This window comes from Pristiophorus japonicus, chromosome 9, assembly GCF_044704955.1.
Source record: "Pristiophorus japonicus isolate sPriJap1 chromosome 9, sPriJap1.hap1, whole genome shotgun sequence".
NCBI classification, from domain to species: domain Eukaryota; kingdom Metazoa; phylum Chordata; class Chondrichthyes; family Pristiophoridae; genus Pristiophorus; species Pristiophorus japonicus.
In genome coordinates, this window is record NC_091985.1 from 211506820 (window position 1) to 211522376 (window position 15557).

General features: G+C 43.7%; 1 protein-coding gene across 15 annotated transcripts in view; it reads left to right on the plus strand.

Annotated features, from left to right (window-relative positions):
* LOC139273579 (zinc finger protein 436-like) overlaps nucleotides 1-9681 on the plus strand; it is an 84218-nt gene extending 74537 nt beyond the window's left edge. For 7 of the 15 annotated variants that reach the window (XR_011595223.1, XR_011595214.1, XR_011595215.1 and 4 more), the window contains 2 exons: nucleotides 3082-3168; nucleotides 8648-9681. The gene's annotated coding sequence lies outside the window, so the exon portion shown is untranslated. Of the gene's footprint in view, nucleotides 1-127; nucleotides 287-2027; nucleotides 2202-3081; nucleotides 3169-8619 lie in introns of those variants that run through there. The other 8 variants (XR_011595219.1, XR_011595220.1, XR_011595227.1 and 5 more) reach the window with 6 other exon arrangements.
* The last annotated feature ends 5876 nt before the right edge of the window (nucleotides 9682-15557 follow it).

Genomic DNA, 15557 nt, shown 5'->3' on the forward strand with positions numbered 1-15557 from the left:
TTAACCTTTTAATTGGCTCGCTACCCAAGGTCCTAAAATGTCAAGTTGATTGATGACTTAATGCAATATGGCCTGTGTTTTTTCACAGCCTGTCTAAATAAGCCTGTTTGAATACTCTATCACACAGGGATCAGTGCTGGGACCCCAACTATTTACATCTATACTAATGACTTGGAAGAAGGGACTGAGTGTAACCTAGCCAAGTTTGCTGATGATACAAAGATGGGAGGAAAAGCAATGTGTGAGGAGGACACAAAAAATCTGCAAAAGGACATAGACATGCTAAGTGAGTGGGCAAACATTTGGCAGATGGAGTATAATGTTGGGAAGTGTGAGGTTATACACTTTGGCACAAAAAATCAAAGAGAAAGTTATTATTTAAATGGAGAAAGATTGCAAAGTGCCACAGTACAGCGGACCTGGGGGTACTTGTGCATGAAACTCTTTTTGGAGTTCACCTGCAAAAACATAAAACATTAAACCGTGCCACCCGACCTGGGTGACACACCAGACATTTACAAGGCCCTTTTTTCCTTTTTTTGTGGGTTTTTTTTTTTGTGTTTTTCATTTTTTTTTTTGGTTTTTTTTTTGGGCGCTAAAATCACATTTTTCCAGTGCCCCCTATAAAAGGGAAGGGGACACTAAAAGCACCATCAATTAAAACAAATTAAACTTTAAACCGTAAAATCAAATTAAAATTTGGTTGCCGGGCGTGATGATGCACTCCAGTCCCTCCGGTGCCCACCTCTCGCGGAAGGCCACGAGCGTACCGGTGGACACCACGTGCTCCATCTCCAAGGACACCCTGGACCGGATGTAAGAGTACTTGTGCATGAAACACAAAAGGATAGTATGCAGGTGCAACAAGTGATCAGGAAGGCCAATGGTATCTTGGCCTTTATTACAAAGCGGATGGATTATAAAAGCAGGGAAGTCTTGCTACAGCTATACAAGGTTTTGGTGAGGCCACACCTGGAATACTGCATGCAGTTTTGGTTTCCATATTTACAAAAGGATATACTTGCTTTAGAGGCAGTTCAGAGAAGGTTCACTAGGTTGATTCCGGGGATAAGAGGGTTGACTTATGAGGAAAGGTTGAGTAGGTTGGGCCCCTACTCATTGGAGTTCAGAAGAATGAGAAGTGATCTTATCGAAACGTATAAAATTATGAGGGGGCTTGACAAGGTGGATGCAGAGAGGATGTTTCCACTGATGGGGGAGACTAGAGCTAGACAGAATGATCTTACAATAAGGGGCCACCCATTTAAAACTGAGATGAGGAGAATTTCTTCTCTCAGGGTTGTAAATCTGTGGAATTCGCTGCCTCAGAGAGCTGTGGAAGCTGGGACATTGAATAAGTTTAAGACGGAAATAGACAGTTTCTTAAATGATAAGGGGTTATGGGGAGCGGGCAGGGAAGTGGAGCTGAGTCCATGATCAGATCAGCCATGATCTTATTGAATGGCGGAGCAGGATCGAGGGGCCATATCGCCTACTCCTGTTTCTATTTCTTATGTTGTTATGACACAGAATAAAACCCATACCCACATGTCAAAACTTGACAGGTACACAATAAGTCCCAACTTACGTAGCAGAGAGTGACAGGTACAGAATAATTCTCACAATCACTTCACAAAAACTGACAGGTACAGAATAAAACACACACTCAAATACCAGAAACAGAGAGTTACAGAATAAATCCCACATTCACATAGCAGAAACTGACAGGTACAGTATGAAACCCACATCCATGTATCTGAACAATAATATGCAAGTAAAACCCATACCTGCCTATTAGAAACTGACAGCGAAACACACACACACATCAGAGACTGACAGAACAAGTGAAACAGTTTAGGCACTCTTACTCCAGTGTCAGGCTCTCACAATCGTTTTTTCAATGTGGCCCATTTAATTAGTGATAAAAGCAACTTGTGAAACAATCCCATTTTTGTTAATTTAATTTGTGACAAAAAGATGGTCTGAGTATGCGCTAAATACATGCTGCTCCTCCCCTCCCCACACAGTGTTTAAACCGACGGGAAGGGCCTATGCGAGCTCCACACCCCCAGCTCTGTCAGCGGCTGCCGTTTCCTCTGTGCTCGGCTGATGATCGTTGAACACATCAGGGAACGGAGATATCCAAGCCCGAGTAAGGGAGCAAACAGCAGCCTCCTTCCAGTAGCTCATCACATTGGGACTGTGTCCACAGATGGGCTTTGAGTCGGGGTAAGTTCAACGGCAGTCGGGGGCTGTCTGTACGAGGTGGAGTGGAGCAGGAACTAGTTCTGGAACATGGAGTGAGTGGGGGAAGGGAGAGCCCATTCTCGGGCTGTGTGTGTACGGTGTACGGTAATAGAGAAAGTAAATCACCTCGCTCTTTCAAATCAGTGCTGCTTTCTTTCTCCAAATCAGTAATGAATGTTCCTGATTCAGTTCCAATCTCACAGTGTCTGTTGTTCTTGGACAGTGAACAGTGAAAACACAGCCTGAGAGTGAGGATGTGAGGAGTTTCACAAAGTGCATCTATTGCAGGCACCAGAGTGTGACAGGAGACATTTCAAAAATGGGTTATTTTGTTTCGGTGCGTTGAATTCTCAGAACCGTGTTGCTGGTGATCGAGAGATACATTGTCGCTCCCTCAGATACATCAGGAACCGGTCACTGACATTCTGTTAATGACACCGGTCCGCAACGCGGTTTCAATAGACTGAGAACAATTGTTGTACAGCTCAGGTACCTGTGGTTATATTCCAGGAAGCAATTCAGAATTTTACATGTCGTTCCATGGGAGTGGCAGATATAAACCTGGGCTGTGCCAATCGGGTGTTTCCATTCATGGACCAGTGCTGGGTTTGGGTTGTGTCTGGATGCTGATAACTTACTATAGAACCATCCTACACACCTGGTGTGGTGAATCTGAGTGTCGCTGTACTGCAGTGAGGTCAGATGACACAGATTCCTCTCTCGAGATACTTTACTTTGTTATAAACAAACACATTAATTATAACTCTTTTTATATTCTCTCCATCACCTGTTCATATCATAACTAATAGTGTTCTCCTATTATTATTCTCAAAGCAAAATACTTCACCAAGCCAGAATAAATTTGATCTTTCCTCAACCCGGAACACAAGGAACAGTGCAGGTAGCTCCTTCTCACTCACAGTAAGTACATTATCACAGAGCGCAGAGACACAGAACTGACCTCAATCATATTGTCACAGGCAGCAGAAGCTGTCAGTCCCACAGTGATCCGAATTTTCAGAGTTACATTATGAATCCCACAGTCACTTAGAGCAGTACAATAATGTGTTGTTTCAAAGTCCAATCATATCGCATTGAAAGGCAGATCCAATTTCACTCCCTTACTGACACACACGAAGAGATAGACACTGACACGGTGTCAATCCACACTGGTGTCTGTACACTGACTGTCAAACCCAACAGCTAACATACAAGAGCAGAGAAATGGAGGTAATGGACTGAACCAAACCTCCTCCTGAGACAGTCATCGATAATCGCAAACTATCATCCACCTACAGCAGGTGGAGAAGGAACTAAATCCAACAGTCACACAGAGCAAGAATAGCTCAGTACAAGAGACTGTCAATTACATAATCAATCTCACACTCACACACATCACCAGTCTAACAGATACATAATCAATCCCACACTCACACACATCACCAGTCTAACAGATACATAATCAATCCCACACTCTCACACATCACCAGTCTAACAGATACATAATCAATCCCACACAACAGTACCAGAGACTGAGAGAAACATAATGATTCATACACTCAGACACATTGAATGACAGATTGAGAGAGAATCACAAATACTTCCAGTACCTGAGATTGATTGACTGACTGACAGTGAAACCCACGCTCCCATACCAGGCCCTTACAGCTACAGACAAATACTCACACTCACATACCAGAGACAGATGGTTAGAGAGTGAACTCCACAGTCACTCACCAGAAACTGACAGGTAAAGAAAAAAAACACTTTTGCATTCCAGAGACTGATAGATACAGAGTAATACCCACACTCACATTCCAGAGACCGATAGATAGAGTAATACCCACACTCACATTCCAGAGACCGATAGATCCAGAGTAATACCCACACTCACATTCCAGAGACTGATAGATACAGACTGAAAATAACACTCATAGCAAAAAACTTACAGGTTCTGATTAAAACCCTTACTCAAATATCAGAAACACAGATACAGAATAAAACCCACACTCACTTCCCAGAGACGGACAGATACAGAATAAAACACATACCAGAGAGTGACAGATAGAGAGTAAAATCAGCACTCACCTGAAAGTGACTGACTGATTCAATGTCAAACCCACAATACCACAGCTGTACCAGACACTTAAAGGCACAGAATGAAATCAACATTCATATAATAGCAACTGATAGGTACAGAAAACATACACACATTAACATACCAGTGACAGACAGGTAGAATGTGGTAAACTCCACACTCACATAACAGAAACTGTGACCTATAGAATATAACCCCACTCATAACAGAAACAGACAGGTACAGCTAAAAAGTGCCACACTCACACACAAGAGACTGACAGGTACAGAGTGAAATCCACATTCACACTTGAATAAAACACACATTCACATAACAGCAACTGACAGGTGGGAAACCCACATGCACATCCCAGAGACTGACATTCACAGATTAATACCCACACTCACATACCATAGACTGACAGCTACAGAGTAAACCCCATACTCACATACCATAGACTGACAGATACAGAGTAAACCCCATACTCACACCAAAGACTAATAGATACAGAGTGAAGATCACATTCTCATCCCAGAGAATGACAGCTGTAGAGTAAAATCCACACACTCATAAAAGTGAGTGGCAGATTAAAGAATAAAACGCACATTAACATCCCAGAGAGTGAAAGATACAGAAAAAAATACACATTCATGTTACTGAGATTGACACATACAAATAATACCCAAACCCATATACCAGAAACTGACAGATACACAGAAAAACCCACACTCAAATCCCAGAGACTGACAGATAAAGAATAAAACTCACACACACATCCTCGAGAGTGATAGATACAGACTGAAATATGCACTCCCTTACCAGAAACTGGGAGGTATTGTATTGATTAAAACACTTACTCATATAACACAAGCTGATGGGTACAGAGTAAAATCCACACTCACACAAGAGATACTGAAAGGTGCAGAATGAAACAACAATATCAACTTATAGTTTCTAGCATATAAATATCAGGTACAGGACAAAACCCACAATCTCATACCAGAAACTGGCAAACACAGAATAAAACCCACTCTCACATCAGGAAAACTGAAAGGTGCAGAATGAAGCCCCACTCAAATACGAGAAACTGACAGATACAGACAAAAGCCCACATTACCTGAAACTGACCAAGAGTAAAACCCACACTCACCTACCAGAGATTGAAATTTACAGATACAATCCACACATATACCAGAGACTGAAAGGTAGAGTGTGAAAACCATACTCACACATCAGTAACGGACAGATACAGATTACAATCCACACTCACACATCAAATACTGACAAAGAAAGAGTAAAACCGCACTCACAAAGAAAATCAACACTCAAATACCAAAAGTTGACAGTGCTGGAGGAAAACCCACAATCACAGAGTAGAAACAGACATGGACAGAGTAAAATGCACACTCACATTTCAGAAACTGATAGGTACAGAATACAGCTCGCATTCACATAACAGAAACTGACTGGGATAGAGGAATCGCAAATTCATCATCATAGGCAGTCCCTCGAAGCGAGGATGACTTGCCTCCATGCCAAAAAGGGATGAGTTCACAGTTTTTTCAGTGAAGGACCTAATATTCCAGATCCCAAACTACATCTTGAAGGGTGGAAGATGCCTGTGTGTGGATTTTTTTAACGTGTGATGACCGTTGCACACCAGCCACCACATGGGCTTGACCGAGCTAGGTCTTGGTCCAGTGGCAAAGAGGAATCGCAAACTAACATACCAGAGACTGACAAGTATAGAGTGAAATCCACACTCACACAACAAAAACTGTTATATACAGAGTAAATTCACACTCGCATACCATAGACTGAGAGAGAGAGTGTAAACCCCACAGACATATCCGAAACAGGCAGACACAGGTAAAATATCAGAAAATGACAGGGACTGTGTAAATCTGACACTCGCATACCAGAGAATGAAAGATACAGAATGAACCCCACACTCACTTACCAGTAATTGACATGTACAGAGTGAAAACCTCTCTTCCATACCATAAACTTACAGGTACAAAGGAAAAGCCACACTCACTAACCAGAGACTGATAGATACAGAATAAATACTACACTCACTGGTGGGCCTAGTCTATAGGCCCCCTAACAGTTACTACACTGTTGGATGAAGTATAAATCAAGAAATAATGGAGGCTTGTAAAAAATGAATGGGAATAATCATGGGCAATTTTAATCCTCATATTAATTGAACAAACCAAATAGGCCTTGAGCATAGCATGTATCTGGGATAGTTTCCTTAAACGGTACATTGTGGAACCGACCAGGGAGTAGGCTATCTTAGATCTGGTACAGTGTAATGAGAACAAAAGAACATAAGAAATAGGAGCAGGAGCACGCCATTTGGCCCCTCGAGCCTGCTCCGTTATTTAATAAGAATATGGCTGGTCTGATCATAGACTCATCTCCACTTCCTAGCCCGCTCTTCATAACCCTTTATTCCCTTATCATTCAAAATACTGTCTATCTCTGCCTTAAATATATTTAATGACCCAGCCACCACAGCTCTCTGGACAGAGAATTCCACAGATTTACAACTCCTCACCTCAGTTTTAAATGGGCAACCCATTATTCTGAAACTATGTCACCTAATTCTAGATTCACTCTATGAGTGGAAATATTCTCATTGCATTCACCTTGTCGAGCCCGCTCATTTTCTTGTATGTTTCAATAAGATCAGCTCTGATTCTTCTGAACTCCAATGAGTATAGACCCTTCATAATCATAATCAACCCCCTCATCTCCGGAATCAACCTAGTGAACCTTCTCTGAACAACAGCCTCCAATGCAAGTATATCCTTTCTTAAATAAGGAGACCAAAACTGTATGCAGTACTCTAGGTTTGGCATCACCAATACCCTGTCCAGTTGTAGCAGGACTTCTCTGCTTTTATACTCTATTCCCCTTGCAATAAAGGCCAACATTCCATTTGCCTTCCTGATTACTTGCTGTACCTGCATACTAACTTTTTGTGTTTCATGCACAAGGATGTCCAGGTCCCTTGGTACTGCAGCACTTTGCAATTTTTCTCCATTTAAATAAAAATTTGCTTTTTTATTTTTTCTGCCAAATTGGACAACCTCACATTTTCCCACATTATACTCCATCTGCCAAATTCCTGCCCACTTACTTAGCCTTCTATATCCTTTTGCAGATTTTGTGTGTCCTCACAACTTGCTTTTCCACCCATCTTTTTATCATCAGCAAACTTGGTTACATTACACTCCGTCCCTTCATCCAAATCATTAGTATAGATTGTAAATAGTTGAGGCCTCAGCACCAATCCCTGCGGCACTGCACGAGTTAATATTTGTCAACTGGAAATTGATCCATTTATCCCGACTCTCTGTTTTCTATTAGTTAACCAATCCTCTATCCATGGTAATATAATATCCTCAACCCGTGTACTTTCATCTTGTGCAGTAACCTTTTATGCGGCACCTTATCGAATGCCTTCCAAAAATCCAAATGCACCACATTCACTGGTTCCCCCTTTTTCCACCCTGCCCATTACATCCTCAAAGAACTCCAGAAAATTAGTCAAACATGATTTCCCTTTCATAAAACCATGCTGACTCTGCTTGACTGAATTATGCTTTTCCAAATATCCTGCAACAGATGTTGGGCTAATTCGTCTTGTAACACTGTTGTGAAGCACCTTGGGACATTGTACTAAATTAAAGGTGCAATATAAATAAAAGTTATTATTATTAATAAAGGAAAGCTACAGGTTTGTGCGCTGCCATCGAGATTCATGGAGCTGTAGCACCCATGTGTGGCCATCTTTGCAAAAGAGCAATGTGTGGGCAGGGCTTCAGGGTCCCAGTGAACCCAGCCAGAGTCAGCACCTTCAGGGGAGGAGAAGGAGGGGCAATAATGAATGTAGAACTGAACCCAGCCAGAGTCAGCACCTTCAGGGGAGGAGAGGGAGGGGAACCAGTGAGTGTAGAACTGAACCCAGCCAGAGTCAGCACCTTTAGGGGAGGAGAGGGAGGGGAACCAGTGAGTGTAGAGCTGAATCCAGCCAGAGTCAGCACCTTCAGGGGAGGAGAGGGAGGGGAACCAGTGAGTGTAGAACTGAGCCCAGCCAGAGTTGGTGGTGAAAACTGGGTGCGGAGGATAAGCTGTCTTCAGACATTCGATGTGTTTGTGTTTGAATTTCAGGACAGGGAGGATGGAGAGTGTATGGGATGGGGATTTAGAGTTTTGGAGGAACGGGAGGCAAGAATGTTCCATGAAATCGAGAATTGTTCTGAATTTCTGTCCTGTACTTACAGTAATGATTTTTGTAAACTCCTTTTCCAGGGTATCAGAAGGGCAGGATTTGCAGACGGGAAACTCAAACCAAACATCACGTCAAAATCTGACAGAGTCACTCGATTCCTCAGGACCTGAATATCATTGGCCTTTGAATGTGGAAGGAGAAATGTTTGTCTCTTCTGTCTGTGGGAACAGATTTCAAACATCAGTGTGACTGGAAAAGCACCGAGACACACACACACACGAGTGAGAGTGTTCCAGTGCACTGCCTTGGAAAGAGCTTTAACCAGTTACACAGCCTGAAAAAACATCTCACCATTCACAGCGGGGAGAAACCGTACACGTGTTCTGTGTGCGGATGATCAACCTGGAGCGACACAAGGACAACCACACCATGAAGAAACCGCGGGACTGTGGGGATCCCCGTCTGAACTGGAAAAACATCAACGCAGTCACACTGGGAAGAGGCTGTTCATCTGCTCCGTGTGTGGGGATCGATTCACTCGGTCAAGCGACATGTTGACACACCAGCGAATTCACACCAGGTTGAGACCGTACACCTGCCCTGTGTGTGGGGAGGGATTCACTTGTTATTCCAACCTTCTAACTCACCAGCGAGTTCACTCTGGGAAGAGCCCAATCACCTGCTCTGTGTGTGGGGAGGGATTCGCTCGGTCATCCCATCTGATGGTACATCAGCGAGTTCACTCTCGGGAGAAGCCGTTTACCTGCTCCGTGTGTGGGAAAGAATACGTTCGGTCATCCTACCTGCTAAGACACCAGCGAATTCACAAGTGATTGCAGGGTTTGGATTCTGCTGTTATCCCAGACTGAATCGTGTCCATTCTGACAGTTGGAGTTTCTTTCTGTTGATATTGATGACCTCTATAACTCGGCTGGAGTTTAATATTCTGGATATTTGACCATTTAATCAATGGGAAAAGGGTCAGATAAAAATAATGCTGATTGTGTTTGCATCCATACTTAACTCTTTTTAAAGGGATTTCTTCAAATACTGGAAGTTGCAACAAATGGAGCTAAACTTTGTTAACAATTGATAATAAAATGAATTGAATCTGCAGGTTGGTTTTGGATTTCTCTGGGATGGAGCCGGACATGATGTTCCTTGAAATACCACCGGTGTCCAGTAGATGATGCTGTCCCTCCAACTAACTCTGACTGTGCGGAGAGTGACTGCCCCCTAGAGCATGAGAAATGTGGGCAACTCCGGGTCAGACACTGAACTCACTCATCCCACAGGGACCTTACACAGTGCCCCCTCCCTGGGGCAGCCGCAGGTCAGACACTGAACATACTGCACCCCACAGGGACATCACACACTGCCCCCTCCCTGGGGCAGCCGCAGGTCAGACACTGATCTCACTCATCCCACAGGGACCTGACACACTGCCCCCTCCCTGGGGCAGCTCAGGGTCAGACACTGAACATACTGCCCCCCACAGGGACATCACACACTGCCCCCTCCCTGGGGCAGCTCAAGTCAAACACTGAACATACTGCACCCCACAGGGACATCACAATCTGCCCCCTCCCTGGGACAGATCAGGGTCAGAACTTGGAATGGGAAGGGTAGGATCCAGTTGTTGTCGACCATGTAGGAACCAACGACGTAGGTAGGACTAGGAATGAGTTTCTGCTGAAAGAGATGGAGGAGTTGGGGTCCAAATGAAAAAGCTGAACCTCAAAGGTAATAATCTCTGGATTGTTACCTGAGCCACACACCAATTGTTACAGCGATAAGCAGATTAGAATGTTAAATGTGTGGCTCAAATGGTTATGTGGGAGGCAGGCATTTTGCTTTACGCGCACTGGCACCAGCACTGGACAAAGAGGGAGCTCTTTCCTTGTGATGGGCTCCACTTGAACTGGGCAGGAACCAGTGTCCTGGCGAATCGAATAACTAGGGCAGTAAACAGGGCTTTAAAATAATTAAGGCAGGGTGGGGAGATCCAGGAAAGTACAGCACGGTTTAGATACAGAGAAAAGGCAACAAGAGAAGAGACATGTCGAGGCTCTAGAGCAGAGCAGAATTTTGGGTAAAAATAAGCAGAATGGGTCAGGAAGGGACAGAGAGAGTAACAAAGGTAATAGGGCATTACTGACTGAGGAGACATCAAGGAAAAATAGAAGAAAGTCTAAGCTAAAGGCACTATATCTGAATGCATGAAATATTCACAATAAAATAGATGAATTAATAGCACAGATAGAAATTAATAGGTTTGATCTAATGGCCATTACGGAGACATGGTTGCAACGTGACCATGGTTGGGAACTAAATATTCCAGAATACCGAACTTTTAGAAGAATTGGCAAAATGAAAAAGGAGGAGGTGTAACCCTGATAATAAAGGATGGGCTAAAGACAGCAGAGGGAAAGGATCTGAGCTCGGAAAATCAAGAAGTAGGATCAGTTTGGGTGGAGCTAAGAAAGAGTATGGGACAGAAAACATTGGGGGGGGGGATGTTTATAGTGGTAATGTAGGGCACAGTATAAATCAGGAAATTAATGGTGCTTGTAACAAAGGTAATACAGTAATCATGGGGGACTTTCATCTGCATATAGACTGGGAAAACCAAACTTGCAGTAATAGTGTGGAGGATGAATTCATGGAAGGTATAAAAGATGGTTTTCTAGATCAATATGTTGAGGAACCAACTAGGGAACAGGCTATTTTAGATCGAGTATTGTTCAATAAGAAAGGGTTAATTAATAATCTTGTAGGAAAGTGGCCCTTGGGGAAGAGTGGCCATAACATGATAGAATTTTGCATTAAGTTTGAAAGTGATTTACTTAAATCAAAACTATGATCTTAAATCTAAACAAAGGAAACGATGTAGGTATGAGGGGAGAGTTGGCTAAGGTAGATTGAGAAACTACATTAAAAGGTATGATGGTAGAAAAGGAATGGCTAGCATTTTAAAAATTAATTCATAATTTACAACAAACATACATTCATTTAAGGCACAAAAAACCCCACAGGCATAGTGGTCCAATCGTGGCCAACAAGAGAAGCTAAAGATAGTATTAGATGAAAGTAAGATGCTTATAATGTTGCCAAAAAGAGCAGTAAGCATGGGAAGATTTTAGAATTCAGCAAAGGAGGACCAGGAAATTGAGGGGAAAAAAGGCAACTAGAATAAGAGAGTAAACTATCGAGAGACAAAATAAGAGAGTGCAAAAGCTTCTATAGGTATGTAAAAAGGAAAAGATTAGCAAAAATAAATGTGGGTCCTCTACAGGCTGAGACAGGAGAAATTATAATGGGGAACAAGTAAATAGCAGAGAAATTAACCGCATACTTTGTGTCTCTCTTCATGGAAGTAGGTGCAAAAAAATTGGAGAACCCAGGGTCTAGCGAGAATGAGGAACTAAAAGAAATTAGTATTAGTAAAAAAATGGTATTGGCGAAAATAATGGGACTGAAAACCGATAAATCATTTAGACCTGATGTCCTACATCCTAGTGTATTGAAAAGGGTAGCGAGAAATAGTGGATGCATTGGTTGTCATGTTCCAAAATTCCATAGATTCTAGAACGGTTCCCATGGTTTGGAAGGTAGCAAATGTAACTGGGCTATTTAAGAAAGGAGGGAGAGAGAAAACGGGGAACGACAGAGCAGTTAGCCTGACATCAGTAGTTGGGAAAATGCTGAATTCTATTATTAAGGATGTGGTAATAGGCACTTAGCGAATATTAAGATTAGGCAGAATCAACACAGCTTTATGAAAAGGAAATTATGTTTGAGAAATCTGTTAAGAGTTTTTTGAGGTTGTAACTAGCAGAACAGATAAGTAGGAACCAGTGGATGCGGCTTAGATTTTCAGAAGGCATACGATAAGGTGCCACATGAGGTTATTGAACAAAATTAGGGCTCAAGGGATTGGGGGCAATATACTAGCATGGATTGAGGATTGGTTAATGGACAGAAAACAGAGAGTAGGAATAAAAGGTTCATTTTCAGATTAGCAGGCTGTAACTGGTGGTGTACCACAAGGATTGGTGCTTGGGTCTCAGCTATTCACAATATATATCAATGGATGAGAGGACCAAATGTTAAACAGTTGGACGTCTCTGGCCCGGCATCCTTGGGACCTGACTAGTGCCGGACCATATAATTTTCCGGACCACGGGAGGTCAGCTGCTGACAGCAACCCGGACGTGTTCTGTCATGCATGGGGAGAGAAGGGACGGGATGGGAGAGAAGCGGCGGGGCGAGAAGCAGCAGAAGCGTTTGGGCAGGGGGAGAGAGAGCTAAGCCGCCGAGCCTCGCGCTGAGCCACGACAGCGGCAGGGGGAGAGCGGGCGGCGGCAGGGGGTTGTAATGGTTCACATTAAGGACACACATAATATAATAACAAGGCATTGTTGTGTGTAATGTATCACATTATAATGCCAGAGACCCGGAGAATTTGAAGGGAACTTGATGAATGGTCTGAGAATAATTGTGTTATGGGCAGGAGGGTAAGACTGACCACTGGCTGTGCTCCTAGAAGTGCAAATACACCCCGCTCTTGCAGCTGTGTGGGGCAGAAGAAACAGACAGAAGAGCGGATATAGAATGACAGACTTTCCAATCTGCTGTCCATTCCATTATAACCATGTACCGCGACCTCTGCTGCATACCCGGGGATCACAGGATGGGGAAAATAACAACCATCGCAATGAAATGAAGGGACACCTGATCAGTGAACTCCTGGTAAACTAGGGGAGTGAGTCGGAGCTGGAAATCCAAATAGAGAAATACTAATGATTAAAAAGGGTTAGATTCCAGAACTTCCTGTTCATGAGTTAAACCCGTGGGGCTAAGGACGCGGGAGTAAAACTGTGAGTGAGGCCTTGATGGCTGTGACGGCTCCCGTGAGACTCCGCATTAGATCCCAGCAGAGGATCCGGCTGCAGATCCCCACAGACCATGTAGGGAGTGCAAGGTACTGAAGGATTCTATCACGGCTCTTTAAAGAGAGGAAATATTCCAGATAAACCATTACACACAAAGGGATAGTCCCAGAGATTCAGAACACATGGGAACAGCTCTTGGACTTTGTCCACAGCTGAATGGGATCTTGAGATCCAGTGTCGATTGGTGGAAATTCAGCGCCAGGATCAATTGCTCTGAGACTCTCTTCGCCGAATTCGCTGATCTCCGGCCACTCTGAGCAAAGCCGAGCCTCTCCCTTCCATGGCCAATGATTCCGGCAGGGAATGGTTTGTAAAGTTAGCTCATACCTCACCTGGGAGTGCGTGATCCTTACATGTACAGGGATTTATGTCCTGTATTCATACCATACTGTATATTGTGTGATTCATTGGATGGTGTCAGAGGAGCGGCAGGTTGCTTCGGCCTCATGCTGTATCTGAGTTCGTTCTGTTTGATGAACGACTATACAGTGAGATTTACTCTGTATCTAACCCTGTCTAGCTGCCCTGGAAGTTTTTGATGTAACTGGGTCGAGCGAACTTTACCCTGTATCTGAAACGTATCTAACACGTACTGTACCTGACTTGGGAGTGTTTGCTGGTAGTTTACATATGGTTTACTCTGTATGTAAGCCAAGCTGTACGTGACTTGGGAGTGTTTGATGGGGCAGTGTAGAGCAGTGGTGGGCAAAATACAGCCCGTGGACCATATCCGGCCCGCCATGTCATTCTATCCGGCCCGCTGGATGGGTTAGAAATAGAACGTGAGCCGGAGCTCGAGCTGCACATTCGTCTATCCACTTTCACTTCGCATGGGTCAGAGACAGTCCCGAAATGCAGCCAAGGAAAAACCATAGTATTACTTCATTCAAATTAATAATTCGCAAAATCGATTCTCTCTGGACCGATTAAAAGGATCCGTTCCGTGAGTCTGGGACCCAATGGCGGACGTACGTACCCAGAATGCACTGCCTACTAGAATATGCCCTATCCATTTTAGAGTCATGGCTGCTCATCTCTACAGATCTTTTACCGAAGAAAGTGACTGGCGCTGCATCTTTCCTCTCCCTGTATCCAGAGTATGACGGCAGGGGAGTTCTCATCTGTCACCAATTGGGCCGGCATTAGTAATCTTTGCAGAAGGACATAAGGATGAGTGAAGTGGGGAATTGAAGCTGATACAGGCTCTAAAGAGGCTACAGTTCTATTTCACAGCACTGATTTACAGAGACCAGAAGATACCACAACATTTTCAACTTTTATCTTTGATTCATTTCTAGGCCGTATCGAATTCATGTTGTGTATGTAAGATAGCATCTGACTACTATCTGATTTATGTTTATGCAATGTTCATGTTGATCAAATGTTCCCTCTAATTTTTTTCCGCATACGGTCCCTTTAAATTTGCTGATCGAATACTAGGCTGCCGCACATGCGCAGTGTCTCTTCCAGCGACAGGTGGGGAGGGGCCTGCGCGGGACCGCATGATTGTTGCTGACCGTGCGGCCACGCGCCTCAGGACCAACATTGGTGGGCGGCCCTCAACAGCTCAACAAAACTTGTTAAGTGGCTCTTCAGCCCATATAATTGCCCAGCCCAGGTCTAGGTGATGGAAGCCATGGCAAGTTACTGCATCTTGTAGATGGTACACACTGCAGCCACGGTGTACCAGTGCAATGTTAACAAATATAAACAGCAATCCCAGCCGCCCAGATCAGGTATAACTGCCGTCTATTCTGGGTTGTAACGGTCCACATTAAGGACACACATGAGATAATAACAAGGCATTGTTGTGTGTATTGTACCACATTGTAATGCCAGAGACCCGGAGAGTTTGGAGGGAACTTGATGAATGGTCTGAGAATAATTGTGTTATGGGCAGGAAGGTAAAACTGACCAACGGCTGTGCCCCTGGAAGTGCAAATACGCCCCGCTCTAACAGCTGTGTGAGGCAGAGGAAACAGACAGAAGGGCGGATATAGAATGACACACTTTCTAATCTGGTGTCTGTTCCTTA